This window comes from Sturnira hondurensis, unplaced genomic scaffold, assembly GCF_014824575.4.
Source record: "Sturnira hondurensis isolate 20B ecotype Veracruz unplaced genomic scaffold, ASM1482457v3 Scaffold0021354, whole genome shotgun sequence".
Lineage (NCBI taxonomy): Eukaryota > Metazoa > Chordata > Mammalia > Chiroptera > Phyllostomidae > Sturnira > Sturnira hondurensis.
The window spans coordinates 35,499,247-35,519,888 of record NW_028093985.1 but is presented as its reverse complement, the minus strand read 5'-3'; the positions used below and the strand labels follow the sequence as shown (position 1 = coordinate 35,519,888).

Sequence of the window (20,642 nt, the reverse complement as noted above, 5' to 3'; positions counted from 1 at the left end):
CTAAAAAATGATCCACAAAGGCCTTTGATAGATTCTTAGCCAATAAATATTAAGTTGTTTTATGCTCAAGGTATTGAATAAAGCTATGTGGCATCATTACAAGCTCTAGATTGAAAAAATAAAATAAAATTTTCTTTTTATTATAGGCACTTTTTAATATAATTTTACCCCAAAGCTCTCTCTATATAACACACTGACATTTTTTATCAAATTCATCTTATGACTAAAAATAGTATCTTCCATTTATTCTCCCTTTCAGGGAGAATAAATTTAACCCAGGTGTTTTTTCATAAGGTATTAGATCAAAATCACTAATTCAATACTGAGTTAAGTTTCATTGAATAATTAATTATACTCTGCTATAATTTTTACAAAATAACGAGGCATTTAAGAATGGAGACTCTGAAATTAGATAGATACAAATCTGACTCTACCACTTACTAGTCACATGCCCTCCAGCAGTTACATGACCTCTCTGAGTCTGTTACTTTATCTGTATATTAGAAATAGGGGCTTCCGCCAAGATGGAGGCATAGGTGGAAACACTGTGCCTTCTCCCACAACCAAGTTTGAATACAACAAAGGTTTGGAGAACAAAGACACAGCCAAAGGACAGAAAATTGAATTATACAGAAGTCCGACTACATCTAACCGTTCTACAGGACGGTAAGAGGGGCGGAGCTAGCAGCGAGCAGGGTCGGGCAGGACAGATCCCCAGACCTAGGCACGCAAGTGGCCCGGACCCAGTCAGGGTGTGGGGCAGACTGACCTCGGGCGCACATTCTCGCACAGTGAGACGGACCACGCAAGCCCCAGGGGGCGAGGGCTGACGGTGGTGGCACACTCATGTGCAGTGGGACAAAACGCATGGGCCCAGTGACGGTGGCAGCTGCGGCACCGGCCACCTGTGGGGCCGCGATGGGAGGTGGCAGACAGGACGCCATTGTTCCTCTTTGACCCCGCCCCCACATACAACGTCACAACCCAGCCACTGAGTAGCCCTGTGCTAGTGAACACCTTAGGGCTCCAATCCTGCTATGGAACAGGCACAAACAGCCCAAAAGATGGCTCAAGAAGAACTCAGAGCCCCAGAGCTGATAACTCTTAGCGACAGAGAAATTGCCAGCCTCTCAGAAGCACAATTCAAGACACTGTTTATCAGGATGCTCACAGAACTGGTTGATTATAGTCACAAATTAGAGGAACATATGAAGGCTAAACTAATTGAAATGAAGGGAGATGTCCAGGAAACCAATAGCGATGGAAAGGAAACTGGGACTCAAATCAATGGAATGGACCAGAAGGAAGAACAAAACATCCAACCAGAAAAGAATGAAGAAATGAGAATTCAAAAAAATGAGGAGAGGCTTAGGAACCTCCAGGACATCTTTAAACGTTCCAACATCCGGATTATAGGGGTGCCAGAAGGGGGAAAAAAACAGCCACAAGTGGAAAACTTATTTGAACAAATAATAAAGGAGAACTTCCCCAGTCTGGCAAAGGAAATAGACTTCCAGGAAATCCAGGAAGCTCAGAGAGTGCCAAAGAAGTTGGACCCAAGAAGGAACACACCAAGGCACATCATAATTACATTAGCCAAGATTAAAATGAAGGAGAGAATCCTTTCAGAAGCAGCAAGAGATAAGGGGACAGTCACCTACAAAGGAGTACCCATCAGACTGTCAGCGGATTTCTCAAAAGAGACCTTACAGGCAAGAAAGGGCTGGAAAGAAGTATTCCAAGTCATGAAATCCAAAGACCTACAGCCAAGATTGCTTTATCCAGCAAAGCTTTCATTTAGAATGGAAGGACAGATACAGTGCTTCTCAGACAAGGTCAAGTTCAAGGAGTTCATCATCACCAAGCCCTTATTATATGAAATGCTAAAGGGACTTATATAAGAAAAAGAAGATGAAAAATGTTAACAGTGAAAGGACAGCAAACTCACAGTTATTACCAACCACACCTAAAACAAAAGCAAACCAAGAGGACAGCTAGATCATGAGTGGAACCATAGAAATGAAGAGCACATGGAGGGTTAGCAACAGGGGCGTGGGAGGAGGAGAAGGGGGGAGAACAGCATAGATGGTAGGTAGAAAATAGATAGGGGGGAGGGCAAGAATAGTGGGGGAAATACAGAATCTAAAGAACTTGAGACACGTGGTTATAAACTAAGGGGGGGAGAATGGTGGGGGAAGGAGAGTGTGGGTGGAGGGGAATGAAGGGGGGAACAGAACAACTGTAATGGTATAATCAATAAAATATATTTAAAAAAGGAAAACAAAAAAACAAACAAACAAAAAGCAATAGAATAGGCATTTCATAAGATTATCATAAGAATAATTTATGTAAAGTGCTAATAAGCAGAGTATGCATAGGTATTACAGAGTAATTCCAATTAAAAAATTTTTTTATTAGTCCTGACTGTTGTGACTCAGCAGGTTGAGTGTAGTCCTGCAAATTGAAAGGCTGTGGGTTCGATTCCTGGTCAGGGCACATGCCTGGACCCCAGGTCCCCAGTCAGAAGTGTATGAGAGACAACCGACTGATGTTTCTCTCGCACAGATGTTTCTCTCCCTCTCATTATCTCCCCCTCCCCTCTCTCTAAAAATAAATAAAGAAAATCTATAAAGAAAAAACCAAAAAACAAAACTTTCTTTCATTAACAAAGCATTTAATCAAATAATTATATAATTTGATTTTCATTCCTTTATAATGGTTCATGTAAATATATTCATGATTCTAAAAATATCATTGTTATTTACTAATTTTTCATTATGGCAAGAGGGATACCTCATATACAAATTTTTTTAAAGATTTTTTAAAATTTATTTATCTTTAGAGGGGAAGGGAAGGAGAGAGGAAGAGAAATATCAGTGTATGGTTGCCTCTCCTGAGTCCCCTGCTGGCAACTGGCCTGCAACCCAGGCATGTGCCCCAACTGAGAATCGAATTGTGATCCTCTGGTTCGCAGGCCCATGCTCAATCCACTGAGCTACACCAGCCGGGGCCTCATGTACAAATTTTGAATAAATTATAGAAATTACTTTTTCTAGCAAACAATACAAAACCAGAAGCCATAATTTGTGGGGGAAACTTTGCGCGCAAGTCCCCCCGTCCGCCACGGATGAAAATAAAACTACCAAGACATGATCTGCTTGGGGAGGAGAGATGGTAATCTCTCAAAGGAGAAGGACCAAGAGCCCCTTCCTCAACAGATTGTATTAGGTTCATAATACACAGGAATACAGGTAAAGCTCATCAATCAATGTCAGATGGCAAGAATCAAACAACAGATAACATTTCAAAGAACTCTGAGGGCTTAATCTGAGTCAGTGTCTATCAAGGAAGGGGGTTGCAAAAACTTTGGGAGACATACTCATTTCCTGCTCAGACCCTTATCATATGAATGAAAGCATTCTAAGCAAAGCAGGCTTCACAGGATTTTACAAATTCTTTCTTATGCTCCATCACCCCGGATCCTGCTCTAGCTGGCAAAGAGATGCACTGCCTTCCCCATCATAGGTTTTTAGGCATAAGTGAATTAGAGCCAGAATGTGCTTCTCCCAGATGGAAATGGGGACTCAGGCTATGTCAGAATAGCCAGGGAGTAAGGGTCCATCACCCCCTCTTTGCTGCAGTCCCCCGAGTCCTTCCTTGAGGGCCTCCCAAGTGATCGTGTCTGGCTTAGGTTGCCTCCCGCTCTGAGGGGTCTTACCCATCATTGACTAACTGACCAAGCACTGGGGACCAGAGATAGATGAAGCAGAAGCAGCGCTCCTGCCAGGGAGATAAGCTTTGTCTCCTTAGTAGCTCATAATCTGAAGGTAGCTCACTCAGCCTTATCCATGGAGGGCAGTTACAACTCCTGAAACCAGGCAGAGCAGTTCCCAACATCAATTGTTTTTAAAAATCTGTGCTAAAAATCATTACTTATACTACTATTCTTCGTTGCTAGATACCATTTATTAAAACTATATTTTGGTGCTGTACTATGGTATCTGCTTTATTTCTCACATTAACCTTTGTTAAAGTTGAGAGAATAAACCAGGTTACTCAAGACACATAAACTAATATGCGGCAAATTAACAATTCAAACCTAAACCTAAGTAATCCAAATCCAATTCCTTGCTTTCTTCTATTAGCAATAAATGAAATTAACAGTTAATTATTTTCTAGTCATAATCTATGAAAACTCATTAAAAGGTCAAGAAGGTGATTAGGTGATGCAATAAAATTATCTTATAATAGCTAATAGGTACTACATGCAGAAAAAGTGTTCAGACAGAAAGGCCATGGTCAGCCAACAGATTTATTAAAACTTCTGTTTTAGCAGTAGCACTTGCTCTCTCCTTTTTAAAACAAATTCTCATGAAAAGTGCAGTCTGTAAAGTCGATAAAAGTGCATCAACTCCGCCATCCTCACTTTGGTCAGGCTTTCTTGTGGGTTCATCACTACATACACTGTACTACTGCCTTTCCAGGAGCATCTCAGAACACAAGCACTGGAGTAGTGGAAACCATGAATTTCAGTAGTATAGAAACATCTTCCAGTTTAGAGGTATCAAAATATGAGCCCCCGCAAATATGGGTCATACCCAAGAAATTCTAAGGACATATGTCAATTTACTAGATAAGGAATAGGATGTACATTTGCCCTCAAAGTAAAAATAATTCCTATGAAGGCAAATTCAGAAATCCAGAAGTACAGACAGAAAATATAAATGAAGGGCCTGTGAGCTAAATCCTTAAAGAAACATAATCTCATTTATTATAAAGATAATATATGCTTAAAGACTGCGTTCTTGGTGAGGAAGTCCTATACATTATGTAGAAATTCAAGGAGAGAAAGTGGGGGAATAAGAATTATTAATCAGGAGGATACCCCAATATTATCAAGGTTACGGTAACCAAAACAAGGTGTGTCACATGAGATGGGGAAATTTAGGAGCTAAACACAGCATGTCCAGTGACATAAAATTCATGTTCTAAGACTTGGAAGGAATTTTTGGCAAACTTAATATGAGAAAGATGATGATAAAAGCTCTGCTTTTAATATAAAAGCTAACTCATATGTTTAACATATTCCATTATTTTGTTTTATAAATTTTACTTAAAACACATTTTATAGAAATAAGAGTGATAATATCCTGTAATACAACTCATCTACTAAATTCTTTGATATTCACCTAAAATAAGAGTTCAATGAGTTTTTAACCTCTTTTAAAAATTTTCTAGGTATTTAAGTGTTTTAAAAAGCAGCAAATACCACATTAACAATTTACTTTTTTACTAAAAAAAGCACATAGCTTCTTCTGGAAGACCTTAACTTCTTTCAAAATCACAATATAAGCAAATAATTAAAAGTTCAAGCCATACAGAAACTTATGTACAAGCAATAAGTGTCCACGGTCTTCTGCTTCTGTTATTAGGTCCCTCTATCCAAAGGTAATTACAGTTAATTGTATTTTATATACCCTTCCAGAAAACTTGTTATACACATTCTTATTGTGTTTGTATAGGTATAGCTAATTTATACAAATTAAGCCATACTATATAGATTATATTTCACAATTCCACAAGAAAATAAAAAATATATTAAAAATTTGAGGCAGCTGAGAATGAGGATGTGAATTTAAAAAATAATAAAAAATACTGGTGCCAGATATATGTACAAGGGTAATCAATGACACTGCTAGTTAAAAGCAAAGACACAAAAATTAAAAACTGGAAAATGAGGAATCCACACTATTATCACACATCTAAAAATGAGAAAAATCACTGATTGCTTAGAAATATAAACAGGTTATTAAATGAAAAACTGAATAGGAAAGAACATTACACAGAGACAAAGTGGCAAGACAAAGAAATATGTGCCAAATGAAAGAACAAGAGAAATCCCAGAAAAAGAATTAAATCAAATGGAAACAACTAAAATATCAGATGCAAAGTTTAAAACAAGGAAAGGGTGCTCAAAGACCTTATAAAAAGAATGGATCATTTCAGCAAGAACTTAAGAATATACTATCAAAATGAAGAATACACTAAAAGAAATCAATAGCTAGTTAAATGAAGCAGAGGTTTAGAGGACAACATAACAGAAAGCACAAGCATCAAAAAGAAAAGAGAATTTTAAAATTGAGGAAAATCTAAGGGAACTCTGAGACATTATCAACCATAACATCTGCATCATAGTGGGACCAAAAGGAGAAGAGTGTAAGGAGATAGAGAACCTGTTTGAAAAAAGTAATGGCTTAAAATTTCCTTAACCTGGTGGAGAAAGAAAAAGTCACTCAAATTCAGGAAAAGCAGAGTCTCAATCAAGAGGAACTCAAAAAGGCCCACACCAAGATACATTATGATTAAACTGCCAAAGATTAAAGACAAAGAGAGACTCTTAAAAGCAACAAGAGAAAAGCACCTACTTGCCCACAAATGAGCTCCCATAAGACTGATTTCTCAACAGAAACACTTCAGGCCAAAAGGGACTGGCATGAAATATTCAAAGTGATGAAAAGCCAAAACCTACAACCAAGACTACTCTATCCAGCAAGGCTATCATTTAAAATTGAAAGCAAAATAAAAAGCTTCGTAGACAAAAACAACCAAAACCACAAAAACCAAAAAACCTGAAGGATTTCTTTCCCACCAAAGTAATATTGCACGAAATGTTAAAGAGCCTGCTTTAACAAGAAGGAGCAAAGAAACCAAGAGAACATAAGTATAAAGAATACAATGGCAATAAATAAGTACTTATCAATAGTAACCCTAAATGTAAATTGATTAAATACTCCAATCAAAAAAATATAGGGTAGCTGAATGGATAAGAAAACGTGACCCATATATATGCTGTCTACAAAAGACCCACCTCTGAACAAAAGATATATACAGACTGAAAGTGAAGGGCTGAAAAATATTCTACACAAACTGAAACAAAAACAATAGCTATAACAAGATCATTCTAACAAGAGGATATAACCCTTTTAAACGTATATGCATCCAACATAACAGCACCAAAATATGTAAAGAAAATTTTGCTGGACATTAAGGGACAGACTGACAGCAATAGTCATAGTAGGGGGTTTTAACATCTCAATGACATTAAAGGATAGATCTTCCAGAAAAAAAAATATCAACAAGGCAAAAGCAACCTTAAATGACACATGATACTTACAGACTATTTCATCACTAAAGAGCAGAAATACATGTTCTTCTCAAGTGCACATGGAACATTCTCAAAGATAGGCCACATGTTAGGCACAAAATACGTTTTAACAAATTCTGGCCACAATGGTATGAAACTAGAAATCAACTACGACAAAAAAAATTGAAAAACATTCAAACACATGGAGGTGAAATGACATATTATTAAACAATAAATGGGTTAACAATGAGATCAAAGAAGAAATCAAAAGATTCCTGAAAACAAAACAAACACACAACAATCCAAATCTATGCGACACAGAGAAAGCAGTCCTGAAATGGAAGTTCATACCACAGAAGGCCTAGCTCAAGAAGCAAGAAAAATCTCAAATAAATAATCTAACCCTAAACAAAAAAGAGCCAGAAGAAAAAACAACAAATAAATCCCAGAGTAAGTAGAAGAAAGAAAATAATGAAGATGAGAGTGGAAATAAATGACATAGAGATGAAAAAAATACACAAGACTAATAGAACCAGGAGCTGATTCTTTGTTTTTCAAAAGTAAACTAGATTGGTGAACCTTTAACCAGTCTCATTAAGAAAAAATGATACAAAAGATCAATGAATCCAACAGCTGGTTCTTTAAAAAGATGAACAAGACTGACAAATCTTTAAACAGACTCACCAAGAACAAAGAAAGGACCCAAATAAATAAAATCAGAAATGGGAGAGAAGTAACAACTGTCACCAAAGAAATACAAAGGGTTGTTAGAAAACATTATGAGCAACTATATGCCAACAAATTAGATAAGCTAGGAAAAATGGATAAATTCCTAGAAACATAAAGTTTTCCGAAACTGAACCAGGAAGAATCAGAACACCTGATCACAACTAGTTATATTAAAGCAATAATTTTAAAAATCCCAGCAAACAAAAGTCTTGGACCTTATGACTTCACAGGCAAATGTTACCAGGCATCCAAGGAAAAACTAACACTTATCCTTCTCAAACTATTCTAAAAATATCAAGAGGCAGGAACTTCCAAGCTCTTTTTAAGGAGGACAGCATTATCCTAAATACAACACCATATAAAGACATTACAAAGAAAGAAAATTATAGGCCAATATCCCTGATTAACATGGGTGCTAAAATCCTCAACAAAATATTAGCAAACCAGATCCATCAATATATTAAAAAGATCATACACCACCTAACTGGGTAGCTCAGTTTCTTAGAGCAGTGGTCCCCGACCATTTTGGCACCAGGGACTAGTTTTGTGAAAGACAATTTTCCCATGGACCAGGTATGTGGTGATGGTTTTGTGGTGATTCAAGCACATTACTTTTATTGCACAATTTATTTCTATTAGTACTACACTGTAATACATAATGAAATATGTATTTCATATTATACAACTCACCATAATGCAGAATCAGTGGGGGCCCTGAGCTTGTTTTTTTCTATAACTAGATGCTTCCATCTGGTGGTGATGGGAGACAGTGACACCAAAATGTATTGCTTATGTCCAGTCTACTCTGTAACCTCATTTTTGTTGCTGTCACTGCAGAAAACCCTGCTTCACGAAGATAGGAGGTTGGAAATGGAAGCAGGCTTTTCAGTGCTTTTGTGGCAACCTCAGGACATTCTGCTTTGACTTTAATCCAGAAGGTATGGAGATCTGAAGTTCTCTCAAGCATAGTTTTAAAGCCACCGTCATTTGTGATCTCCACCAGTTGACCCTCTTCTAGCACAGAGTCGATTCACCCGGCTTATTCACGCATGGGCCGCAGATCCATTCCTTCCCAGTTTGGGGGTCCTTTGTGGTTGGGAAGTAATGTTCAAACTCTTCTGAAAGCTGAGATAGGTGATCAGAAAGAAGACCCTGGCTCAGTCTCTTTCAAAATCTCTACTACTGTTTGAAACACATCAGAAATCTGAAAGTTCATTCACTGCCCCTATAATTCCAGTTTGGCTTTGAATGCAGCCACTTTCTCTTCCGACTTGGACACAGCTGTTTCTCTCCCCTAAAGTGACAGATTGAGTCCACTGAGCAGGTTGAATAGGTCACACTAGTAGGGAGTTCTGCGACCCATTCTGTGTCACTGAAATGTGCTGCCAGTGGTGACTGTTTTTCTTACAGAAATCTCTGGAGCGGCTTCCATAACTCAGAAACTCTGGCCAGAGATCCACCTTTAGAAAGACATCCATCCCACTTCTGTGTATAAGAGAGGACATGTGTGCTCTGCGTCCATCTCCTCACAGAGCTATGTGAACACATGAGTTAGAGGCATGTATTTTAATGTGGTTGATAATTTTAATCATATCCCATAAAACTCTGTTAAGTTCAGGCAACGTTTTTTGGCCAGCCAGCATTTCTGTATGGATGACACAGTGCGTAGACGCACACTCAGAAGTGACCTCTTTGACTCAAGTAGTGAACCCAGCAAACCATCCAGTCATGGCGGCTGCTCTGTCTGTGCATATACTGACAAAATGACCAATTCAGTTTTCCTGATATGTAATCATTCAAAGGCTTGAACAGTCCTGTAGCTGTGGTGTTGGTTGGCAACAAAAGTGCATGTAATATCCTCATGCACATCCTCCTGAAAAATGCATCCATAAAAACAATCATTGCTGCCTTGTCAACATCAGTAGATTCAGCAAACTGGATAGCATACCACAGTGACTCCTTAATCCTCTCTAACAGTTGTGCCTTGATATCCTCTCCTATTCCCTCAATTCGTCTAGTTACGGTGCTGGTTGAGAGAGGAACATGTGCCACTTTTTGAACTGTAGTCTCCCCTAAAACTTCATGATAAATGTCCTTAGCAACAGGCAGGATCAACTCTTCACCAGTAGTAAAGGGCTTCTTAGCTTTAGCAATGTGGTTTAGCCACTAAGAATGATGCTCTCAGTACAGACACATTTGATGAAGTGGTGGCCCTCAATAATTGCTTCCATTCTTCATGTACACATGTTTTTCTTTTGGAAAGTTCCAAAGATTTGTCTTTTAATGCAGGGTGCTTGGTTTCCATGTGGCAAAAGAGCTTTGAAGGTTTCATGGCTTCATTGGATAGCTGGTCACCACACATTATACCAAGTGGGCTTAAAGATGAATCACCTGATTCACCTGTTGCAACAAACCCACAATTTAAGTAGGACTCTTGGTATTTTCTTTTACATGCAGCTTTCTTTTTGTTGGCAGTCTTAAGAGTTTTCTGCTGTTGCATCATTGGGTCTTCCCCCTTTTCAAAGAAACTCTCCAGCGATGCTTGTTTTTACTCATTTTGGCTATGGTTAGCATGTGGGCTTACCAAAACTGTGACTGAGACAAGTGTGCAATGCAGAAAAGAGGCACAGACAAAATTGGTAAATAAAATAACAGGTAATGGGCAGGCCATGTGCAGACTAAAATAAGTGTTGGACTCTGACTTAAAGCCTGCTACCACATTCAGCTATACAACTGAAGTACATCAACTCACTTGGCACTGTAAAGCCTGCCACCAGATGCAGCTCCATTGTCACTTGCCACTCACTGATAGGGTTTTGACATGAGTCTGAAATCAGTTGATTTATTATGGTCTATGTGAAGTCATACCTCTCTGCTTATGATAATCCACATTTGCAGCCACTCCAGCACTAGCATCACAGTCTCAGCTCCATGTTAGATCAGGAGGCATTAGATTCTCATAAGGAGTGTGCAACCTAGATCGGACCCCTCACATGTGCAGTTCACCGTAGGATTCGTGCTCCTATGAGAATCTAATGCCACTGCTGACTTGACATGCTGTGGAGCTCAGATGGTAATGAAAGTGATGGGGACAGGGTATAAACACAGACGAAGCCTCACATAATTGCCTGCTGCTCACCTACTGCTGAATAGCCTGGTTGCTAACAGGCTACAGACTGATATCAGTCTGTGGCCTGGGGGTTGGAAGACCCCTGTGTTAGAGCATCATCCAAAACTGCAAGTTTGATCTCTGGTCAATGAACATACAAGGAACAACCAACAACTGCACAAATACGTGGGACAACAAATCAATGTCTGTCTGTCTGTCTGTCTGTCTCCCCCCCATCTCAAATCAATAAATAAAAACAAAAAATAAAAAATGATTACACACCATGATCACATGGGATTTATTCTGAGGATGCAAGGTTGGTACAATATTTGCAAATCAATAAACATGATACATCACATAAACAAAATAAAGGAATAAAATTACATAATAATATCAATAGATGCAGAAAAAGCATTTGATAAAACCCAGCACCCACTTATGATTTAAAAAAACCTGTCAGCATAATGGGACTAGAGGGATTAGACCTCAACATAATAAAGGCTATATATGATAAGCCCACAGCCAACATCATACTCAATGGGCAAAAACTAAAAGCATCTCCCTTAAGATCAGGAACAAGACAGGGATGTCTGCTTTCACCACTCTTATTCAACATAGTACTGGAAGTACTAGCCACGGCAATCAGACAAGAAGAACAATAAAAGGGAACAAAATTGGAAAGTAAAACTGTCATTATTCACACATGATACCATATTGTGCATAGAAAACTCCACAAAAAAACTATTAGCTCTAATAAAGACTCCACAAAAAAACTATTAGCTCTAATAAAAGAATTCAGTAAAATAGCAGGAAACCAAATTAATATTCATAAATATGTGGCATTTTTATGTACCCATAATGTAATACCAGAAAGAGAAATTAAGAAAAAGAATCAGATTTACTACTGCACCCCCCCCCCAAAAAATAAGGTACCTAGGAATAAATTTAACCAATGAGGTAAAAGATCTGCATTTGAAAAATTATAGGGTACTAAAGAAAAAAACTGAGAAAAGACATAAATAAATGGAAGCATATACTGTGTTCATGGATTGGAAGAATAAACATAATTAAAATATCCATACTACCTAAAGCGATCTATAGATTCAACACTATTCCTATTAAAATACCAATAATGCAGTTCACAGATCTAGAACAAATATTCCAAAAATTTATACTGAATTAAAAAAGATCCTGAATAGCCACAGCAATCTTGAGAAAAAAGAACAAAATTGGAGGTATCACACTACCTGATATCAAACTATACTACCAGGCCACTGTAATCAAAACAGCCTTGTACTGGCCTAAGAATAGGCAGCTAGATCAATGCAACAGAACAGAGAGCCCAGAAATAAACACACACATTTACTGTCAATTAATATTTGACAAAGGAGGCAAGATCATACAATAAAGATAATCTCTTCAATAAATGATGTTGGGAAAATTAAATAGGTACATGAAAAAAAATGAAACTAGATCACCAACTTTCACCATACACAAGAATAAACTCAAAAAGGATAAAATACTTAAACGTAAGTTGCAAAACGATTAAACTCTTAGAAGAAAATATGGGCAGTAAAATCTCATGTATGTCTCATACCATTATCTTTGCCTATATATCTCCTTTTGAAAGGAAAATAAATAAATAAATAAACAAACAGGACCACATCAAACTAAAAAGCTTTGCGCAACTATAGAAATCATCAACAAAATGAAAAGTTGAACCCATTGAACGGGGGAACATATTTGCCAATGACACATCTGATAAGGGGTTAATTTCCAAAAAACATAAAGAATTTACACAACTAAATACAAAGAAGAGAAACAACCCTATTTAAAAGTGGGCAAAGAGGACATACCGATGGCCAATGTCCATACCGATGGACATATGAAAAGACACTCAACATAACTAATCATCAGAAAGATGCAAATTAAAACCACAATGAGTTATCACCTAACATCTGCAACAGTGGCTGTCATCAATTAATCAACAAAGAATAAGTGCTGGCAAAAATGTGGAGAAAAGGCAACTCTCGTACACCACTGGTAGAAATGCAGACTGGAACAGCCACTGACAGTATGGAGTTTCCTCAAAAAAATTAAAAATGGAACTGCCTTTAGACCTGGTGATTCCACTCCAGGGAATATACCCAAAGGAACCTGAAACACTGTTCAAAAGGATATTTGCACCCCTATGTTAATTGCAGCATTATTTACAATACCTAAGATGTGGAAACAGCCCAAGTGCCCATCAGTAGATGAGTGCAGAAAAAACAAACAAACAAACAAAAAACCCCAGCCCTGGCTAGTGTAGCTCAGGGGATTGAGCGTGGGCCTGCAAACCACATGATCGTGGTTCAATTTCGTCAGGGCACATGCCTGGGTTGCAGGCCAGTTCCCAGCAGGGGACTCACGAGAGGCAACCATACCTTGATATTTCTCTCCTTCTCTCCTTCCCTTCCCCTCTGAAGATAAATAAATAAAAAATCTTTAAAAAAAAACAGTGGTGAGACTATACTTTCAGGGATCATTTCTGTAGTTCGTTAAAAAAACACTGGTACATTTACACAGTGGCATACTACTCAGCTGTGAAAAAAAATGTTTTTGCAACAGCATGGATAGACTTGAAGGTTGTTATGCTAAGTGAAGTAGCCCATCAGAAGGACAAACCATATGATCTCACTTACACATGGAATCTAATGAATAAAATAAAACTGATGAACAAAATAGAAACAGGCATGGATACATGGAACAGTCTGACAGCTGTCAGAGGGCAGGAGGTTTAGGGGACTGGATGAAAGAAGGTGAAGGGATTAACCAAAAAACATATATACATAGCACATACATACAGACAACGATGTGGTGATACCCAGAGGGAAAGGGGGCTAGGGAATAAGTGAAGGTGGGCAAAGGTGAGGGGAATAAGAATGGAAAGAAACTTTGCTTGGGGTGGTAGGCACGGGATGCAGTGTGCAGATGACCTTTTTTTAAGTTTTACACTTGAAATCTGTATGGTTTTGCACACCAACATCACACCAATAAATCAGATTAAAAACCAATTTTAAAAAATCTCAAAAAAAGCAAAAGCAACACAAATATCCCTTGACAGATGAGTGGAGAAACAAAATATGATATATTCATACAGCAGAATATTATTCAACCTTACAACACAGGCTACAAAATGGACACTAATCTTCAAGACACTGTGCTAAGTGTGTTAAGCCAGATACAAAAAGACAAATGCGGTATGATTCTCCTTATACCAGGTATCTAGAGTGGTCAAACTTACAGAAAAGAACAGTACAATAGTGGTTGCCAGGGCTGAGGGGAGGAGGAGTTGTTGTTTAATGGGCATGAAAAGCTGGAGACTGTGTGCACAACAACATAAATATATTTACACTTAACACTATTAGACTGTATACTTATAAATGATTAAAGTGATTAAAATTTAAAAATAAATTTTAGAAAAGGTATGAAGATTTTGAAAATAATATTGAAATCAATTTGGAATGTATTTTGTTAGCCTATCAAAATTTTGATTAAATTTTCAAAATACAAATAGGAAAGTGAAGTATGTAAGTAACATATTACATAATAACAATGAAGACATTTGCTAATATAAAACTAATATAAAACAACAGGGGTACGGTAACTCAAAGTCATAGATCTGATGAACTTCAGGTTAAGATGATGGTATAGGTAGATACATGTTGCCTCTTCACACAACCAAAAGAAGGACAAGAGATTTAAAAACAAAAAACAACCAGAACTGCCAGAAAATCAAACTGTATAGAAGTCCGACAACCAAGGAGTTAAAGAAACATTCATCCAGACTGGTATGCCGAAACAAAAGGATACGGCCCCAATGAAAGAACAGATCAAAACCCCAGGAAAAGAACTAAGTGACTAAGAGATAGTCAAACTATCAGATGCACAGTTCAAAACACTGGTAACCAAGGTGTTCACAGAAATGGCTGAGTATGGTCACTAAATAGAGAAAAAAAGTGAAGGCTACGCAAAGTGAAATAAAGAATAATGTACAGGGAACCAGTAGTGAATGGAAGGACACTGGAACTCAAATCAATGATTTGAAGCAAAAGAAATAAACATCCAAATGGAACAGAATGAGGAAACAAGAATTTGAAAAAATGAGGAGAGGCTTAGGGACATCTGGGACAATTTTAAACATTCCAACATCTGAATCATAGGGTTGCCAGAAGGAGAAGAGGAAGAGCAAAGAAATTGAAAACTTATTTGAAAACATAATGAAGGAGAACTGCCCCAATCTGGCAAAGAAAATAGACTTCCAGGAAGTCCAGGAAGCTCAGAGAGTCTCAGACAAGATGGACCCAAGGAAGCAAACACCAATGCACATCATAATTACATTAGCCAGGATTAAAATGAGGAAGAGAATCCTAGAAGCAGCAAGAGATAAGGAGATAGTCACCTACAAAGGAGTTCCCATCAGACTGTCAGCTGATTTCTCAAAAGAGACCTTACAGGTAAGAAGGGACTGGAAAGAAGTATTTCAAGTCATGAAAGGCAAGGACCTACATCCAAGATTACTTTATCCAGCAAAGCCATCATTTAGAATGGAAGGGCAGATAAAGTGCTTCTCAGATAAGGTCAAGTTCAAGGAGTTCATCATCACCAACTCCTTATTATATGAAGTGTTAAAGGGACTTATCTAAGAAATAGAAGATAAAAAACTATGAACAGTAAAATGACAAGAAACTCACAACTATCAACAACCAAACTTAAAAAACAAAAACAAACTAAGCAAACAAGTAGAACAGGAACAGAATCACAGAAATGGAGATTACATGGAGGGTCATCAGTGGGGAGGAGGAGGAAGTGGAGAATTCAGGGGAAGTTACAAGGAATAAGAAGCGTAATAGGCACAAAATAGACAGGGGGAAATTAAGAATGGTATAGGAAATGGAGAAGCCAAAGAATTTATATGTACATCTGATGGACATGAACTATGGTGGAGTGGAATGCTGGAGGAGGGGGTGCCTGGAGGAGAGGGATAAAGGGAAGAAAAAAATTGGGACAACTGTAATAGTATAGTCAATAAAATATACTTTAAAAATCTTTTTTAAAAGCTACTAATTATAAAAGTAAGAGTTGCTCAGTAAAAGACTTTAGAATACTGAAACTCTGATTTATCCTTCCTGGTTTATGTGTTATTGTTGACTTGTATTTTAATGCTATAATTTTCCTGTCCTAAACCCACAAGTACTTAACAAACAATGTTCTTTTATCTTTATCCACAAATTTACTATTTTCTTAGCTCTTACTTCTCTCCACCTCATTCCTTCCTAGGTCTCAGACTTCCTTCTATATAAAGTACTCTCTCTAGCATTTCCTTTAGTGAAGGCTTGGTGGTGGCAAATTCTCTCATTATTTGTTTCTCTGACAATGCCTTTCTTTCACTCATATTCTTGAAAGATATTTTTACTGATTTTAGAATACAGTTTGGCAGTTATTTTCTCTCAACACATTGTCTTCTAATTTCCATGGTAGCCACTGAGAAATCAGTCTCCAATTTCCATTGCTCCTGTGAAGTTAATGTGTCTTTTATTTCTGGAGGATATGAACTCAGATGTAGATATCTTTTTATTTATTCTGCTTTGATTCTTTTATCTGTGGATTTGTATCTTACAATAATTCTGGAAAATCCTCAGCTATCACATACTCAGCTATTGAATATGCCTCATTCTTTCTCTCTTCTTCTGCTGAGACTAAGAATAAAGGTTCATTAGACCTTTCTCATTCTATCCTCCCCAATCTGTAAACTATCTTTTATATTTTCAATTTTTGTCTAATCTACTTTTAAACCCACCCAGTGAAAATTTTGACATTTTTTTCTCTTCTAGAAATTCCACTGAGTTCTTTTTAAAATCATATAGGTTTTTAAAAAGTAATACTTTACTCACTGCAATTTTTATCAGAATCGACTTAACAGTTGCTGAGTAGATGGGGTGGGGGCTGATATATCGGGGCCAAGCTGCTGACTAGTGCTGGCAGGGGAGGGTGGTGACTGGCATGTCTGGAGATGAGCTTTTGAATGTCTGAGCCAGAAGTTTGGTTACAAAAAAGAAGTATCGAACAAATAAGTAAATGCGTCTAGAACAATGACAATAATAAGAATATAAATAATCAAAATCTACTGTCAGAGAAGCGATTTGCAAATATGAAAAAGGAGAATGCTAGAATAACTTCTACAGTGTTACACTAGACTCTGAGATATTAAAAAGAACTCAATGACATTTAATACACATCAAGATATAGAAAGAGGTGCTTGTTTATGTGTGTATTTATCTCCCAGCTTATTTCACATAGAACCAGAAGTAATATCACCCCTTTATCAATGAGCATACATGGTGCTCAGATTGTCATTTCTAAACAGCATTATCCACTACAAGCAACTAGAGTTGCTTAGAGAGATAGCTGTCTCGAGGACTGGAGGAGAAAGTATACGAGATGCTCTGTCCATAGAAAAGACCTAGAAACAATAGTCAGCTTCATGAAGCACCTCCAGACTGTGGTTTCTATTCACCATTGTCCTCTAAAAGTAATCAGGCTCCTAAAAGGAATGGCTGATAACATGTCTTGAGCAGGAAATGAACAAAATGAGTCTAGAACATCTAGTTGTACCAGAACACAAAACAGCTATCAAAGTCCATGGGGAGAGAGATCATGTCAAAAGGACTCTGAAGACAACCTGAAGGGGTTCCCACTGGCCAAAGAAGAAGCAATCTGAGCTTCAAAATAACAACAACAACAACAACAACAATAGAACAGTATCTGCAGTGACTTAAAACAAATTATGTTAAAATTCAGAAGTCACAAGGATACTAAAAAAATTCAAAGATAATTTTTGGAGGGTTTTAGAGAAGTGTTGTAAAAACCAGTAAATAAAGAAAAATATTCTTTCATATATAAACTGTGACTTTAAAACCCATCACTTATCTTCTAATGAATTTTTCCCTTCAATTCACACTTAGTGTATTGAATAATGTTTAAATTGCTGCTTCTTTTCCCCTAAATTGTTGGTTGATTTGATCAAATTTTATTTATATTATTTCCCTTTGTTTTAAATCAGATAATTTGTTAATCTGTTTATAATTTTCATTAATGAATAATGTCTCTTTCCTTGCTATTTTAGTCAAACGAATATGACATTATTATTTTTTAAATTCTCACCTGAGAATATGTTTGATTTTATAGAGAAAATGAGAGAAGAAGAAAAAAAGGTAGGGAAGGGGCAGGGGAGGGAGAGGGGGAGGGGGAGGGAGAGAGGGGGAGAGAGAAAAAGAAACATCTATGAGAGAGAGAGAAACATCCATCAGTTGCCTCCCCTATGCACCCTGACTGGGGATCAAACCTGCAACCTTGGTATGTGCCTTGATCAGGGATTGAACTAGCAACCTTGTTGGTGTATGGACAACTGCTCCAACCTGATCACTCAGCCAGAGCACATATGACTTTATTATTATTTGCAAACCAAATATCAAGTCTTTCTACCACTGGGATGCTCTGTTTTCTTACTAAAACGCTCTCGTTACGCCTTATTCTTCTTCTTCCCAATTAAATAAGATAATCAAAATTCTATAATACATGTAAAATGTACCCTTTAAAGTCTCTTTTCCCCCCTGACTGGTTTGGCTCCGTGAATTGAGCACTGACCTGTGTACTGAAAGGCCGCCAGTTCAATTCCCAGTCAGGGCACATGCCTGGGTTGTGGCCCAGATCCCCAGATGGGTCCTGAGACAGGCAACTGACTACTGCTTCTCTCACACATTATGTTACCCTCCCTCTCTTTGTCCATCCTTTCCCCTCTCTCTCTAAAAATAAATAAATATATTTTTAAAAGTCTCTTTTTTTCATGTTTTCTCTCTTTTTAATCTTTCCATCCTGGGCTTTGAGATTATTTCCTACCCTTACACCTATAATTCAACCCTCAACTATGACCATCCTCTCCTTTTAAATAGTACAGCTTGAAAAACATGTTTTTTAAGCCCTCAGAAGGCTTCAAAATTGCATCTCTGTTAAGTACTTTTTATAATTTTTAAATTTCAAGTGTTCATCTATCTTCTGTACTAGTTCTTTTTCATGCAGCATATATGTTTGGATTATTGAAACTGTTCCTTATCTCTTGTTGAAATGGTAGTCTTTTTCTCTGTTGGCTCAATAGTACTGAGGTCTGGTTACTGGGATATTTTATGGCTAGACATTTTCAGTTAGAGAAAGGAAAAGGAGTCTCTCATTATGGGTGCACTGCAATTTAAGGATAGGCTGTCAAACTCCTAAAGAGGGAGTGGACTGGGAAACCACTCTGCTCATAATCATTCATTCTCCTAGCCTGAGGGTAGAAAAGACACTTGGGCCTCCAATCAGATATCCCTTACCTGGAACAGCTGGGGAAGGAGGGGTGAATGCAGCAAGGGGTAGACAGAGCACATTCACAGCTGTCGACATCAAAGTCATACACGCTCCAAACCAAGCTCTTCATTCATCTTTAGCTTTCTCATCTTTGCCTGGGAATTTGACCCTGTACTGCAGTAGTGGCAACTTGGGGCTGTCCAATTAAAATTGCAGTGTTTGGGAAATGGGCAGGTAGTCCAGTTTAAGCAAAGAAGCAGACCATTTCAGCAGACCCAAAATGGACATGTAATATAAATTAGAAATGAACCAAGTTACTGGTATTTTATGAGTCATTACCACCATGTAACGTAGCTGTAATAAAGAGTTTGACTCGATTTTTGGTGTTTGGTTGTTGACAGTTTTTAATTCCTACAACTACCCCTTCCTTTTTTGTCCCATAGCAGGGCAAGCTGATAAGAAAGTCCAGTTGCTTCTTCCTTTGCACTGGTGGGAAGTTCAAACCACTTAAGACCTGGCTTGAGTGTGGAAACCCATCCCCGCCCCATCCCATAACCACGTAAGACCCTAAGTTAACTGCTATTCCTTGCTCTCCCCAGAAAATTTTATTATGTAAATAATTTTCAGATCAGGTCCTCCCAGTGTATATGTGGCATCTTCAGTCTCTATATTCAAACCAATTTTGGGTAAGGTGGGCTATCCCACTGCTTCAGGGTGACAACAATATTAGCCTATGTGACATACATAAATCAGTAGTTAAAGATTTATAAGAAATTGGAAAAGACACCAGCTTAGGGACTGGGCAGGAGGCCACATGGAGACTTTCAGAGAAGGACTGAAAACAAGGCTAGCATTGTTTTAGACAGAGAATATAGGGGGGACAGGAAATGCTTGGTCTCTGACTCCTGGTATCCTGGCTCTTTTGTTTCATTGCATTGAAAAAATTAAAATAAAAGCTTAGTTCAGAAAGAAGAAATATAGCTAACTTTGACAAGTACTAAAAGTAACACACTGGTGTGTAAACTGAAAAGACTAAACATACTACATATTGTATAATCCTACTTTTAAAGAAATATTTCTGTACTTATTTGAACAAAAAAATCTAGAAATATACATACTCGATGTTAAGGAGGCAGTTAGACTGAGGTGGTTCTAATACCTCAGCAGCTTACGTAAGCAAACCAAAACCTAAGCCTGTAAATGCCTAAGGTTAAGAAATTGACATCTAAGGACAACCAATCATAAACAGCCAACTCAGATTTCACAAATAATATA

At 37.6% G+C, this 20,642-nt stretch overlaps 1 protein-coding gene and 1 pseudogene across 3 annotated transcripts in view; one reads left to right on the top strand and one right to left on the bottom strand.

The window, feature by feature from the left end:
• Nucleotides 1-20,642, bottom strand: part of AP3S1 (adaptor related protein complex 3 subunit sigma 1) — a 78,636-nt gene that overhangs the window by 11,021 nt on the left and 46,973 nt on the right. The window lies entirely within an intron of this gene.
• LOC118977535 (uncharacterized) lies at nt 13,488-13,593 on the top strand (annotated as a pseudogene).